This window comes from Ischnura elegans, chromosome 9, assembly GCF_921293095.1.
Source record: "Ischnura elegans chromosome 9, ioIscEleg1.1, whole genome shotgun sequence".
Taxonomy (NCBI): Eukaryota; Metazoa; Arthropoda; class Insecta; order Odonata; family Coenagrionidae; genus Ischnura; species Ischnura elegans.
In genome coordinates, this window is record NC_060254.1 from 6,890,398 (window position 1) to 6,905,280 (window position 14,883).

Here is a 14,883-nt window from a genome sequence, read left to right on the forward strand (position 1 = left end):
AGGTCAAGTTGGGCAACTTACAGTGCAGATTTATTAAATAAGAACACAAAACTAATATTAATTGCTATATCTCTATAACACTTGTAATTCAAATCACTCCAAAGTTTACTTCAAGTACCTACATACTAAAAGTGCCATTCCGAAACATGAAACTGAAATTCTTATCACGCGACGTGAGCAATGTCAAAAATTACACGGTGGAAAACCCGAGTAGACTTCCAAGATTCTGTGCGCCGGAAAATATATCATTGGAAGACTGCTTGAATACAGAGAGGATGCACCAACTCCAAAAGCTATTACTCAAAATATGGTATAATTTATTCCCCACCACTTAATGATTTGCTTAGTCCTTTCACTGAGAGAAATTCAATGGCATTCTTCAGTAAATAGGCGTATATTGAATTGGGATAGGCGATGCATTCGCAATATGTGAATGGCCAAGGCTGCACAAGTTATGGAAGTCAAAGGAGAATCGGAGTGGTCGAAGTGTGAGGCAAGGCTGCCCTCTTTCCATCCAGATTTTTCATTTTTATACTGAGGAAATTATGCGGGAGGCACGGGATGAGCTCAGAAGTGTTTCCTCTCAACAACATTCTTTCCTGGCACCCAAAAAATACAATATAACCTCACAGACCTCTATCCAATCATTAACACAAACCATACTACATCCAATGTCCTCCCTCCCACCACATACAGACGGGCACCCTACCTGCGGAACATTTTCAGATCCACCCGCTCGTCTCCTCCTTTCTCCATCCCTGTAACCGCTAAAGATGCAAATGCTGCCTCTTGTTCCACTCCTCCTACTTACCAGGGATTAATATTTCATACTCTTCTCTCTGCCCCATATCCTCCAATGAGGTGTACCGCCTATCCTGCAATTTTTCCCTGCCCATTGCATTGAAGAATGCGCCACACATACATTTACTCTACTTCGCTGAAGACTGCTACAAGAGTGGCCTGCACCAGTTCACTCTCTCAGACTCTAGTTCTAGAAGACTGGGGAAAGGTCCGAACAATATTTGTTAGTGTCCCATTTTTTTGTTTTTCTATGTTATAAAATGTAGGTGTTAAAAGAAACGTGTAATTATACGAGGGGGATGGGGAAGGATTTGCTATACATTTACATTTAACAACAACAGGAACTCTCTCATTTACACAAAATTACATTCACAAATTTACGTTAAGTAACACACACTCATTACGCTAAATAATATGATCATTGACACATAAGAAAACACACTTACACCACACAAAATTGCATAAAACTAAATAACATACTCATTCACACTAAACTCAATCTCATTTCACACTCAATTACACATTCTCACCACATTAAATTTCATACCCTCATTCACACTTAATTACAACGTAGTAGTCACTGTAAACAGCATACTTCTATCACACCAAGTCGCAAAGCCATTCCCACTTAACAACAGATATTCAACAAACGAAATTACAACACCATATTTGCACATTATGACATTCAGCACAAACTATATATCACTCAATATTCAAATATTTGAAAGATAAGAGTGTCACTGGTTTTCGTACACGCAAAGAATAAAAATATACCATCTTTTCAAGTTTTATTTTCCACAGTAGCATATAGAATAGGTATGTATTAAAAGTAAAATACATCGAAAGTAACAAGTTATAATATATTAAAATAATGGATACACAAAGTTTCTGGAATAAAAATAATATTGATTAGTGAATTCAATATAGTAAATAGAAACATGGCAATACGATATTTCTACGACAAATACATAATATAAATATTTTATTTTAAACTTTAATTTCTCTCGGTAACACACGAACTAAGAGGATGTTTAAGTTTAAATATCGGCATATAATGCAAATGGAATTCCAAAATTGAAACACCGCGTTACTGACCAAGAGGCACATTAAAAAAAATAATTTATTGCAAATTTAATCGACAAAAAAATTATTACAGACTGATTTCACACGTAGATTTACTAAAATTATATGATTACACAAATAGATAAAATCTACATTTAAAAAAAGACACTGATAATTCTGATACATAAGCATCCACTCTGACACATAAAGACCAACTGCATTAGCCAGCGGAAAGTCATGTAATTAATTAGCCAGTTTTACATTTGGGAAACGTCCAAGCCGTTTTCATTGTATACTTAGCTAACGCTGTGAAAATAAGCAATAAACCACCGAACATAATGTGGCAGTTTGGAATGAATCTCCTTGGCAACTTCAGTTAAGCATGACTGTCCGCTGTTACACCCCCTCTCCACGTTGAGGACGCAGTTGGATTTGAGGGGGACATGCACTACACTACTTTCTACACAACACTACCAAAATTCTACGATATGATCAAACACGCCAATTTCCACCATTCATAAATACATTCCAAATCACACCATCACTCATACTAAATAACAATACTTGATGTCATACTAAAATTCTCTCATTCATACCAAGTTTTCTATATTAGACCATATTACACTCATTCATAATCCCAAAATCCAATGCTAAGCATACCAAAACAAGCATTAAAATGCAAAATAAATCACATTCGACAATTGATCTAAAATTAACTCTTGTCAACTACGTAAATTCACTCATTCAAATGTACACTAGATATCACGTACATTCACACAAAAATATATACGCACTTTATCTCAGTCACACTAAATTACATACCCCCATAGTCATTCACACTAAATAGCACACTCATATTCACACTATATTAAATAACCAGAGACACTCATTCACTCTGTAATACACACTAAAACTCAAGAAAAATAACTCTCATTCAAACTAAATCATATAGCCTCATTCACACTAAATTCTATTGTATCATTCACACAAAATTATGCTCTAACATTCACATTATAAATACCTTCATTCACGCCACATAGCATAATCAAATACACCAAATAACACTCTCTCATTCATACGAAGGAACATAACCACTCAATCACACTAAATTATACACTAAAATTCACACTAAGCAACATACTCTCAATCACACTAGATGAATACCCTCATTCATACAAAATTACTTTTTAATACTCTCGCATAATAACATACCCACACTAACACTCAACATACTGTCATTCACACGTAATACCTTACTCATTCGCACTAGATAGCATTCTCATTCAAACAAAATAACACACCTTCATACTAAATTAATACCACCATTCACGCCACATTACGCTGTAATATTCGCACTTAATGATATACCCTCATTCACACAAAGTAGCATACCATAGCATAAAATAGCATTCACACATAACCGCATTCAGCAACTTAAACTTAAATACACTCTTCCAAGCACACCAAATTACATCTTACATTCACACCAAATAACACATCCTCATTCACGCGAAATAAATCATCCTCATTCACGCGAAATAAATTTATCCGACTTAAACTAAAATACGCTCTCTCAATCACACCAAATAACATTCTCACATTCAAACCATTTCACATTCTCAAGCTCATACAAATCATATTCACACAAAACCACATTTTCCATATCACACAAAGCCACAATCATCAAAAAAATACAGAAAGGCATATACAATTGAAATAGGCACAAAATATCAAGCACAAAATAAAATCAAGTTCCTCAGATTGCCATTCTTCACGTCTTGATGCTAAGAAGTGATTGTTCCTCTTGTGTCTTCAACTCTTGAGGCTTCAGCTCTTCAAATCTTACAATGTTTTTGTTTCATTCTTCAGTTTTCCGAGTTCCTGTATCACTTCACTGTAGAGGCAGTCTACTTCTATGTTATTCCTATGCTGCTGTTTCAAGGTCCATGATTGCAAGCTGCCGTACTCTCCCTATTGTAAAAACAACATCGAATGTACTCAACAATAAGATAGAAACGTCTCTTTGTCGGGCATAAAAAGTTTTAATTCATGAAAAAAGCAACTTACGAACTAACAATAATATAGGTTTTTGATTTAAATGATTACACCGATCAGTAATAAAGACATTTGATGCGCCAAAGTTGCTGTATATTAGGTTCATGGCAAGGCAAGTAAAAGTATCTCTATTAAAGTATAACTATAGTAGATTTCCCAAAATGAAAAAATCATTATTCAAAAAACAGGGAGAAAACGCAATTTCAAAGATCCAATTTTATCGAATGGGTTTTGCATGCGAAGGATTATGACGTAAAAATAAATAACTCTCGATATAACATGAGCACGCTACCATGAGACAGAGCTTTATAACTGGAGGTCTTCGATGGGAAGGTATCTGAGATTACATTTACATCGATGCCATAACGTATGGGTTTATAAAATGAAGTAGAAAACAAATTTGACGAGCGCGAGTGTAAATTTTCACCATTTAAAGGGCTTGAAGAAATGCATAATTAGCACTTATAAGCGTGCAAATCTATAAAACGTATTTTGGAGTATACTGACGAAGAAACTGAACACTCACTGATACACAGTGAGATAATGTGACACTAATAACATACTGATGATAACATTAAAAAATTCAATGATAAATCCATTTTTTTATATATATTAAATGAGGAATGTGAACATGCTGATAAAACCACATCCACCTTTGAGCACCCAGATGGGGCAAACGTCAATTCAACGAAATCACATTTTGAGCACCGTAATTCATTTCTTTGCTAAACCATATGGAGTGAAACATCTTCCCGGCTCAAAGAAGGTATGGAAAACATGGTTGCCTTAAAAATATATCTCATTTTTTATAGTCCAGCCATTTGAGCACTTCATCACTTAAGCGAAGGAGAGAGACAAGGACTGCATACGGGATTGTAATGACCCCGAGAATAGATTTCCGCGGAGTGCTGAGTTTTAAAGACTTACAATACCTGTTTGAAAACAACCCTAAATGTGCCTAAAATGGATTTTATGTTGCGGTGTGGCAAAGGTTTTATTATCGCCCCATTTCGCTTCAAACTACTTTAAGTTGCCACGAATACTCATCGTTTATGATATTAAATGATTATGGTTTTATCTACGAAAGATATTTTACCTGAACATCCCTCAAAAAATTAATCATAGTTCGTAAAACTTGGGAGAGATAATTATTTTACAACAGCACTGCCTGATCAAGATATTTAGTACGCAGTCACGCGTGCAGGTGCAACTTTACATACACCAAGGGTGAAGATCGCCATGAAAAAATATTTGACTTAGTTGGAATTCGAACCCGGATTTCCCGGTTAGGTCAATAATTTTTCATTGTGTACATCAACCTTGGTGTTTATATTTTACAACCTTTCAAACGGGTCCTCGAGATCGTCAACATGCGAAACCCTTGGAGAGACTTAATTAGCAGCATCCAACAGAAGAGAAAAGAAGACCACGAAGATGGAGAAGAAGACAACAATGAATGTAAGATTATGATAAGAGCAGGCAAGCTAGAAAACATTAAAAAGGAAATGAAGAATGGTAAGATAGATATCTTGGGATTGCTAAGCAGTGGTATGATTGTGGTGGATGGGGGGATAGATCCCCCCCCCCCCCCCCCAAAGCCTCAGAGAATTTCTACTCAACTACACAACGTTGGTAATATAGAAACACGTTGCGAAATCATAGGCATTGTAGGGTAGGTAGTCAGTTTTCTCTGGATAAATTGTTAGTGTTAAGCTTCGATAACTTCGTTAGTAATGTATTTTATGCATTTATATAAATGTGTGTGAGGTCTTTTAATTGATTTTGATCACTGGAATTCATCATTCCCCTTGACGGTAAACCCCGACGGTGGGAAACCACGTTGAGAAATCTTTGGCATTGTTGGGTATATTGTGTTTTCTCTAATTACACTCGACGGCAAAAACAATTATTTTGAGCCCTGATACCATTCCTGCTAATTATTACGCAAAATGACCTCCTGAATCCGAACATGACATCCGCTTTCATCCATCACCTACCATTTTCAGGGGGAAGCCCCCACTCTAATTTTCATCACTTTCATATGTCTTGGAGGAATGAAAAGGATTATATTAGAATTTATATTTCTTATTAGGTTTTTTAGAGGTGAAAAGTTCTAAAACATGATAATTAATGGTAAGGTTGTAGATTTGGGGGGATTGATTTCCGTTAATGATTTAAAAAACCCATTAAAATGATGAACCTTTCCTTTTTTCGCAATTTTTTCACTTATTTTTTTCATTTTTCAGCTCCTATTTTATTTTCCCATACCCCAAATATCCTACAATGATGGAAAAATATACATATCAACAGATTATATCAGCAATAATAAAAATATTTAGGTACACGGCATAGAAAAAATAATGAAAATGTGTGCCAACTGTTGAGAAGGTACGCTACCATGCTGGTGCCCTCAATACCACACGCGCATCAACAAAGAAAAAAATAACCAGTGTGAAGTGAAGTAGAAGTTTCTCATGCAAAAACAGCAGTAGGCCTAATATATCAACATGCCCGCATTCAAAATCCCTGAAAATCTCCTCACAAATTTGATGATGTCTTTATAGAACCTTTCCCTGTGTTAATCTGAAACTGCTCCTAAATATTCTATGAAAATATCCAGGTGTGAATGAAGGAAATGCATTTTTAGTGACACGTTAAACCCCGTGGCCTAATACGCTGACAGCAGTTCACACGTTTCTGAGCTCATTCTCACAGCTAACACACGTTTCAGAATCCAAGCCAAGCTCGATTTTATTTATAATTCAGGTGTTTCATGCACGTCGAATCTTTGAAAAGTTTCCTAATCTGGGGGTCCACGAGTTCCTTCCTTGGTTTTAGCCTCACTAATTGTAAGACGAGGAAATTAAGTTAGAAATTGAAATTCAGCTCCTGTCTTTTCGATTGCCTTCACAAAGTATTTCATCTGTCTTAATTTGATGTGCAATGGTGGCAAGTGAATATTTTCTGTCGAAACCAGGGAAACATAAGCAACATTTTTATAACCATGAGTAAAGCTTTCTCGCAGAGGCCAATTCCGTACTATGTAATGAATTTTCACGGGCGCGGCTGTTGTATTCACAAAAACAGCAGCACCATTTCGTGAAGCCTGATTGCAGTCCCATGAGTAGAGCGACAACTTTCAGATCAGCGCAAACTTACCAATTATAATCACGATAATTAATTCTTTCAAGGATTCAACTGAAATATCTGTACGTCTCCTTCATATCAGCAGAGTATGCAGACAGGACAGAAGGTAACTCATTCCCATTGGCCAACAGGTCCACTTTAAAGCTTGTCTTTGACGAATCCATAAACAGTCTCCATTTTTTGGGTCACATGGCATCATCAGTTCTATCAATAATGCATTTAATTACAGAAAAAAACAAGCCTTTACCTTCCATAAAAGTAATTTCAGTGCTGACTGACAGGAAAAGATTTTTATGCCTTTTCTAAGGGATTGTCATTCATTTACGCGAAACTATGTGCCATATGCTACAGTGGTATGACCAAATATTTGTTTAAATTACTGTAACAAGTGGTGCAACAAACACTTGGAGCTTAATCCTAGTCCTGACCGCCAACTTGGCCGCCAAAGTAAAATTTATAAGCAGTTTTAAAAATTAAAAGAAGAGGTAATTGTTGCGATGCTTAAGTCAATTCACCGCAAACATAGTAGAAGCGATGAGGATAATTTTTACACATTTAATCTCGGTAATGATCACAACCCAAGCCCATATACTGACATTCACTTGGAAAAAGCCGGAGTGAAAAAACTTCTACTGTAATCCTTGTGTAGGCTTTCGCGGTGTGGTGAGGATTCAGCGTGGAGGTTTTCGGGGTTACTACCGCGTAGATTCTGTAGATTGATTTGCGATCAGATTTGTCTGCAGAGATGAATCTATGTAACCCCGAAAACCTCCACGCTGAACTTCTACTGTTTTGCACAATTTTAACTACTTGGAAAAAAAGGATCATCCTTGTCCGAAACAGCGAAAAATGTTGACTCTGCGATTGCTAGAGATACCGAGGGAAGATTACGACAACTTCAATACACACAATTGATTAGAGAGGCTGATACTTTGTGCAACTCCATTCTTAAGGAGAAAGAATACTTTTTAACTGAAATGAGAATATAAAATCTTAGTCTTATATTTTCCGTGGAATAAGGAAGTATTACTTTTCCTTTTTGGCTGCGAAAGCTAAGAGAATTGCCGTCCAAGGCTAAGCGGGCGAGGCATTGTGAGGGCCAGCGTAGTAAAGTGAACCTTCCGAGGTATTGATACAAATTTTAATCATTGTTGCTATGCAGCAAAATATTTTTATTATTGCTGCTGTTTCTATTTTATATATATTTTTATCATTCGGTGGAGGAAGACGTGAAATGGGAGCTGGAAAATTAAAAAAATACGTGAAAACTTGCGAAAAAATGGCAAAATTGATAATTCTTAATGCGTTTTCACACAATTTACGGAGACTTATTCCCCCCGAATTTACCTCCTTACCATATTTGTACCCCTCAAAACCCTTAGAAAAAATTTAAATGCTAAAGTAATCGTTTTAATTCCTCCAAATGACTGAAAAGTGATAAAAAATGGAGGGGGAGCTCCCCCGAAAATGGTGGGTGATGGGAAAAAACGGAGTTCATATTCGGATTTAGGAGGTCATTTTACAGTAGAAGCAGCAGGAATGGTGTCAGGGCCGATAATCATGCCGTCCAGTGTTATTTTGTTAGTATTATGATAACGTTGTAAGTAATATATGTTATGCGTTACCAATAGCCAATACTTTCAATTCACCGCCTTGCTGGCTAAGGCAACCAACGGAAATTAACAATTCCGCCCTCATTTAAAATACACTCTCCCTGCGTGGCACAGCCGCTATTCGTTGTTGCCCCTAGGTATCTATATACCTCTTCATAACCAAGAAAAATCTTCCTCGACATATTTCAATTGATACAGCGGGATGCCTCGACGATACTTAATACCACAGAGTTGTGCTCCTACTACGCCTATGCTATTATCAGAACCCTAACCTCGCTGCGTCGGCCATATTGTCAGCGCCTGCAGCGCCGCCATCGGTGATTTGAGTCTCGAATAGTGTACTATTTTTTCCTCTTGTGGTTATTTACCGCGAAAAATAACGTGGGAAAGGAAAACTTTAGGTTCCAATTTGATGTGAAATGTATTTTCAAGGAAAATGTCATTTTTCCAAAATTTTTTGGGGGCCTGAGGGTCACCACCTTGTGACCCCATCCCCCCAAAGCATATATCCAGTCACGCCAACGATATGAAGTGTGACGGAAAGATTGTGGAGAATACTGAAGAGTAGAATATTTGTTTATACATATTTCGGTGAAGAATAAATTCTACGAGGTAGTTAGTATTCAATGGGAAGATGGGTAAGGGAGTGGTAGGTAGTATTAGGGTTCTGGTGTTATAAATTGATTCGCGACCCACCAACCCTGTGGTAGCTGAAGTTTACATGGCCTCTTGTAATTATAGGGTGGAAGTAGATGAGGTATGTTGACGGCGGTAAGAAATAATAAGGGAAATGCAGAATAAGTAAATCTAGTTGTGATGTGGGTTTGGAACGGCTCTGTTGGAGAAGAGAGGGATGGAAACGAAATTGAAGAATATGGATTAGTAATAGGGAACAAGAGGGAAGAGAAAGGAGCGGAATTACGCAGGAGATACAAGCTTGTTGAAGTTAGTGAATTAACCAATTGCTAATTTTAATCAAAAGAAATAAGCAAAAGGGTTTCCAAGGGTAAATAGTTGTTGATTAGTTACATGATAAGATGAATCAGTCAAAGAGACGAGAAAGGCGTGTATCATTTGAGATTAATAAGATCATTATATACATCAATACTGTGTCTAATAGTTATGTATGGAGCAGAAGAAGAATTATATCCAATAAAGCTATTCATCACACTCACGGTGAGATCATTATAAAGTTCAAAAGAGCATAGTATGGAAGATTCCAGGGTACTTAGGTAGACTACAATATGGTAAGTCAGTGGTATATTAATGATGTGAAAAAGTCGCGCAGCTTCCCTGCAGCGGATGCGGATTCAGAACACAACCTAATACTTAAGAAATGCAACTTAAGATTAGAAAGGAGAGGAAATGGAATGCAAAAGCTCTGAAGGAGACTACGGGGAGGGAATACCTGAAACTAGTGGAAAATATAATCCGAGAGATGTGCAGACCGTAGAGGTGCTGGGATAATATTAAAGCAGGAATAGTGAAAGCAACCGAGAAGTCAATTTGCTAGGCTGACCGTAAAAGGACGAAGAAACCGTGGACAATGGAGCAAATGCTAAGTGAAATGGAGGACAGAATGAAGTGAAATAAAGAGGGTAGAGAGCCGAGCAAGAGGGTGGAGGAAAAGACAGTGTGAGGAAATGGAAATTTTTCAGTAGGAAGGAGAGGTATGCACGTTTGACGCTGTTGTTTCTTTTCTATGTAATGAAAAGTTAGTGTGAGTTTTTTTATAACAATAACTTTTTAAGCCTGCGTCGCGAGAACACTTTGCGGCGAACTTATGTTTTTTCTATCTATGCATCAAAAAATGGGCGAAGGACATCCATCACGAACTGCGCCGTTGCCGCAGATGGATAAGTTGCGTGGTACAACGAATTACGACACATGGGCCATGGATATGGAGATGTACTTCATCCATGAGGAAATGTTGGACTTTGTAAGTGGACCATTTTCTACAAGTGCCACTGGGGCAGAAAAAAGGTAGCTCAAAAAGCGAGAGCAAAGATTTACATGCTTATTGAGTCAGACAACTTCTGGAGGTGACGGGAGAGCAGATGGCCTATGTAATGTGAATGCACCAGGAGGCCACTTACGATAAAAAATGTCAACCGGCATATAGCTCTCTCATTGGTCAGTTGTTCGATATTAAGTTCGTGAATTTCGATGATATGGAGGAATTAGTGAATCATTTCACGGAGATTGACTCCGAGTTGATGAGCATGGGAAACTTAATTTGCATAACAATGTAGAGTTTGATAATTTTTACCAAACAAGCTAGCACCTTAGTAAAATTAATCATAAATTCGATAAGAGTTGCCAAACTCTGAATAGTATTGAATTAATTCAGTTATTTTTACCAAACTCTTTCGTACTGTTTACCAAATTATGAAATATCAAAATGATGAAATATATCAATAGCTTATTAATTTACATCGAAGTTTAAGTATATTTAACGTAAATACTCCCTATCACACCAGTTTGATAGTTTTAATGAAATCTCTTTTTCCGTGTAATATTCTTCAACTTACATACAACGTGAACCAAAAAATTGTCATGATGAGCACCGAGCGTTATGTGGAAAGTTTGTGTTATAAAAAGACAATCGGCCTGCCATGAAATATGCCAACTCTCCAGATATCAGAGAGAGATGCACCTAGACATCAAGTATCATTTTGCAAAAAAATTACGTGTACGATAATGTGATGGTGAAATATTCTCCTACAAGTCATGTGGTATTCGATATAATGACCGCAGGACTAGTTAAAGTCAAACATCTGAAAATATTGAGGGCATGTACAATGTTCATGCCCTCAAATACTAAACATAAATCCCGAATATATGAGAGGGTAGATAAACTATAAAGCCCTCTTCCGACCACTCACTCATACAAATTTGTGGGGTGAACGAGACGAGATACGACAAAAAATCTTGCAACGGTACCCTTTAAAATTGTCTGAAACCCCCAGGAAAAAACTGTCAAAGCACTTAATTTCCCAATGTTTATCTGTCTATTCATTTAATTGAGTGTGGGATTAGTTCAAAAAATGGTCACCAAAATACAATAACGGTGCGGCGATCGTTGGAAGGAAGATAAAAACAAATAATCACAGCAGCATATTTTTTATGCAAACAAAAGGAGCGAAGTTGGAAAAGAAAATTAAGACGAGAGGATGATACTTGATAAAGAACGAATTAAGACAAAAAGATGACAAATCTAAGGTAGGAAATTTACAATGTAATTTTTGAAAAGTCAATTTCTTCATGGCTTCTTTCCATGTGAAGAAAAATGTCTTTATATGAAAGTGTACTAAAACAAAAAGAGGATAAAGATAAGATAGAAATTACATATTATTTTTGAAAAATTACATTCTGTATATAAAATTTCGGTGTTGTGCAAATCGAGGGCGTTGTTGTTATTAATTCAACAGTTAACAAGTGCACATAATGTCATTTTTAAAAGATGATTCGTGCTGTTGACTGTAGTTCCTGACTTGTTGCCTATACACGATTGCAGTAGAGAAACATCTAAGGAAAAATTTCCTTTGTTTCCTATTTTAATTGCCTTTATTTGCATATACCAACTTGGTCCTTCTAAGCCATATGGCTTGTCAGAAGGCTTAAGAGATAGGTACGTAAAATTATTTTATTTTCACTGTTTGTGATGGCCACAACGTTTTATTTTTGTTTACGTTATTTTTTCTGTTATTATCCAATTTAATGTGCACTGTTATCCGTGAGGTGGTGCATCAAAGGCAGTGAATAATGGAATACGGAGGATAAGTGAAATTATAGGAATTTCATATTCAATTATCTTACTGTCTTACGAAAATCGCGTTTCATTGAATTACTTATACAACAATTGCCATGAGAAAAAATTCCCTGGACCGGGAATCTAACCACGGACCTTTGGCTTTCCGGGCCACTGCGCAGACCACTACGCTATCCAGGTTCTTTAATTCCCATGGCAATTATTTTTTATTTTTTTTTTCTCATGGCAATTGTTGTATATTTCACCGTCGTTCACGCAGCAGGTTTAGAAATATTACACATTGAATAACTTAGTTATTTAACATCTTCGAAATCATGATATTTATAATGTCATGTTCATCAAAAGTTGTCATCTGCTACTCATCTAATGATTTTACTGCGCATTATATTGGATATTATAGCTGCAAGGAGTTGTTTGTTTACAACGACTCCTACAAAACTTAAAAGAGAAATATTCCTGAGCTGGTATCTTCCGCGGTCATGAGAAATAATGTGTCGATGAAATTCGTCACACAAGCCCCAATTCATGCTAAGGATCTCCACTTTCCGCATTTGCACTAGATATTGAAATTCAGCTCCTACGTAAATCTGTAGCGCGCATCATCCTCTCTTAAGCCCGTTTGACACTTGCCAATTTATTGGCCAATATATCGGCGCGCAATATTGGTTAAAATATTGGGCTTTAGGCATCGTATGACACGTACCAATATTTACACCAATATTGGCCGTTATAGTGTTCTAATACCCCACTAGAGAACGCCACATAACACAAAATGACAAAAGAGCATCTCAAGACGCAGAAATGAGCTACAGAATGGGAGGTGGCATAATAATTGTAAATTTAATAACTATTTCGAGGGGCTGCAAAGATATTTTCGAATTGCTCGAAATTTCATTCGGGTGAGTTCCTTGAATGATGAGAGATAGGAAATATTGTGATCTCATAGGTGAGCCAAGATAACGTAGCGGCTCGTTTTGGCTGGAATATGTTCATCGAATAAACAGAGATTGTGTCATCAATTGGGACTTTCACCCGAAACTTTAGCGCTCAAATCATGAAAAATAGTTTAATAATTGTAATTTAAACAAAATATAGACGCAATCGAGGAGAATCACGACGTTTTTATTCATTAAATATCCGAAATGTTATTTCCGAATTACCCACTTTAGACAGTTGATGTTTGTGAATTTATGTTCTCTCAAAGTACATATTAATTATTTGAGATATTCCATGGATTGCTATGCTTCTAAAGTTTTTATATATGATATTAAAATTCCGAGGTGAAAGATGTTTTGCAAAGAGCTTCTAGATTTGGCCACTAGGAGTCGACAAGACTGAGTTCTGATTGGAGATTGGCCTCGAGAAAATAGAACCCGTTCTAAAATCTAGATTGGCCAAGAAATTGTGCCCAATATTGTGAAACGGAGATTGGGCTGGAAATTGGTGTGTGTCAGTGGGTCCACAATCCAATATCCAATGGATTGGCCAATAAATTGGGAAGTGTCATACGGGCTTTAAGCTTACGATGGGAAACTGCAGCCACATCTCATTCATATTTTAAGATTTTGGTTGAGTTATGAGAAAACTAATTAATAAACGTGCTTTTTATCATGGCAACCGATTAGTCTGGTCGATAGAATTTCGATACCTCATTTGCACAAACGCTCAACAATCGCCCACCGAATAGAATCCGTTCATCTAGATAGCCCTTATAGCACTAGATGAGCGGATTTGATGATTTGATGCAGTCAGTTATTACACGTGGGGTGCCCGTGTTCAATACCCTATGCATTAACATTTCTTCTCCTTTTTTTGTATTTATTTTGAGATCCCCTACATTTAACTCATAATTTTATGATTTTCAATCAGAGCAACGTTTTTCTGGGAGGAAAATCTTTCATATTCTCACGCTACGTCGGGTTTATTATGCGTTAGATCTTTGTTGATTTAACAGTTGTAACAGAAATATTCAATGGTCCATTTGAATCCAAATTACGATGAGCCCGATCAGAAACTTGTGTTTCTAACTACACCTTTTGCAATGTTTACTCCCTTTATGTAATATTACTATGGCAGCTAGAATTTGAGAAGAACTGTACTGTAACAGAGCTGAATCACTGTGCTGGAACTGTGCTAGAGCTCAGACTGCACTGTGACTGGGCTGGGTAACATGACTGGAGCTGTACTATGGCTCAAACTGGACTGTGATAGGGCTAGATAACATGACTGGAACTGTACTATGGCTCAAACTGCACTGTGACAGGGCTAGATAACATGACTGGAACTGTACTATGGCTCAAACTGCACTGTGACAGGGCTGGACTTTTATTAGTCATTGACGGGAGGAAGTATTTCTTATATTATTTCATACTACGATCAACTATCATTTCCATGAGAAAATAAATGCGTAAATTATATTAAAAAAATTATATT